The sequence below is a fragment of the Agrilus planipennis genome, unplaced genomic scaffold, assembly GCF_000699045.2.
Source record: "Agrilus planipennis isolate EAB-ADULT unplaced genomic scaffold, Apla_2.0 scaffold64, whole genome shotgun sequence".
NCBI lineage: Eukaryota > Metazoa > Arthropoda > Insecta > Coleoptera > Buprestidae > Agrilus > Agrilus planipennis.
The window spans coordinates 1,064,797-1,067,183 of record NW_020438927.1 but is presented as its reverse complement, the minus strand read 5'-3'; positions in this window follow the sequence as shown (position 1 = coordinate 1,067,183).

Here is a 2,387-nt window from a genome sequence, read left to right as displayed (position 1 = left end):
CCCTTTTTTAATTGTGGCGTCGATTATGCAGGCCCATTTTTAATAAAGGACAGAATTACTAGAAACGCTAAATTAATTAAAGCATATATTTGTCTATTTGTTTGTTTTACTACAAAGGCCTTGCATATAGAAGTCGTAACTGATTTAACCAGTGATGCATGTTTAGCTGCATTACGTCGTTTTATATCTAGACGTGGTTGTCCTCAAAAAATTTATTCCGATAATGCTACGACTTTCGTAGGAGCAAATTCGCAAATAAAAGAATTATTTGATTTCCTCAAATCAGAACAAAAAACAATATCTGAAAAATTAATGACTCAGAATATAACTTGGCACAATATTCCTCCCCGATCGCCTCACTTCGGGGGTTTATGGGAAGCGGGAGTAAAATCAGTTAAATCACATTTAAAACGGATATTAGGTAATGCAAATGTTACTTTCGAACATTTTTACACAATTTTGACGCAAATTGAATCAATCCTTAATAGTCGACCCCTTTGTCCTTTATCAACCAATCCCGATGATTTCAATCCTTTAACTCCTGGACACTTCTTAATTGGAAGACAACTATCGTCGTTACCTGATCCAGACATCACAGAAATTCCCGAGAATAGGTTGTCTCGCTTTCAACGTACACAGGCACTTACCCAGCTTTTCTGGAAACGCTGGAATAAGGAATACCTGGCCGAACTCCAAACCAGGACCAAATGGAAGCAGAATATGTCTGTTCTTCTAAAAAAGGATTCGTTGGTGCTCATCCGGGAAGATAATTTGCCACCACTAAAATGGGGACTTAGTAGAGTGATAGAAGTGCAGTGCGGAACTGATAACATACCGCGAGCTGCAACAGTCAAGACACAAGATGGTGTCGTAAAACGTGCGGTAAAAAACTTTTGTGTGTTACCCATTGAACAATCAGCTCAGTGAAGTGATTTAGTTTAAATTATGAACTTGTAGCCCTTATTCTTCTTGTTTACTGAAACCCTTACGGTTTTTCAAGGGGGCAGAATGTTAAGACTTGTGTATATTTTTTAGTAGGTTATAGTTATTTTAAACTTTTTTATTTCTATAATTTAATTTCATCAAATTCCTTTTCGTAGAACGTAAGTAATAGTGTATTTATATTTAAACTTTCTAGCAGTATATTTACCAAAAGTTGTATGTATAACTATCGTTCAGGTAATTGGGTTTTGCCAAAAGGTAGTTGCACATTTACCTGAATTAGAGTAATTACCCTGTTGTCATGGAGATTTGCACCCTTTGCTATAGTGTGCACTATTCTCACCCGCATATAAATATGCATGTTCATCCAAAAGCATCAACATTCAACATTCATTATTCATTACTCAACATTCAGCATTCAGCATTCAGCATTCAGCATTCATTATTCACATTCGCATTCACATTTCACATTCCAGCAGTTATCATTAACATTTTATTTTATTCAAGCAACTTCTAATTTTCATTTAGTAATCTTGTACAGTTTTGTATTTATTTAGTGTTAAGATTGTAAATATAGTTTTTTACTGTTGCGTCCGAATTTTTATTGAGCTACGAAAACAAATAAGTGTTCGGTGCCATTTTGCTACCCGCAATTTACCAACAGCACCATTTAAGTCAAAACAATGTCTATTAAATAAACTGTTTGCTCGTATATATTAAAATGTATATCGCTTATTTGCGCGTCTACTTTTCCAATCGAAGAAAATATACAAATCATCCTGTCTCACCCTATCTTAGTTTCTTCTCACGAGATCATACATCGCGAATATAAAAGCTCCAACGAAGGATCGCTTCGAGCAAAAATGGATCTACCAGAGTGGGTGCGTGGGTGCCTTCCTGCAAGTTGGCCAGTAAGTTCATTTATTTCTGATTTTTTTTTTTAAATTTTTTATTCATTTTGTATTGAGTCACTTTTTAATTTATACTCCTGATCTTTTAGGCTTACTGCATAGTACTGCCCAACAGTACGGCGCCTCCTCCACCCCCCTTCATTTATTTGGGGGTGTGGGAGGGCACTCAAGTTTATGTAAAAAGATATGGCTCTGTCACGAGTATTTGGTTGCTTGCTTGAAATCAAGCATCAATCATTTTTTTTTTGTTCCAGTAAGTTATAACAGTATCTTTACAATGCGTTGATTTTTAATATGTTTTTTTTTCCAGATTACCTACATTTTGTTTTTTACTGATTTTATTATTTTTTTTGCTTTAGTTTGTAGTTTTGTTTTTTATTGATTTTATTAAATTTTATTTTGCTTTAGTTTGTAGTTTTTTTCTTAGTTTTGTAGTTTTAAAAAAAATAAAATAGTTTATCAGTGTTTTTTGTTTCTGTTAGTTATAAAAAATAAAATAATTATTTCCAAATGGATTCGTTTTAATAATCTCTT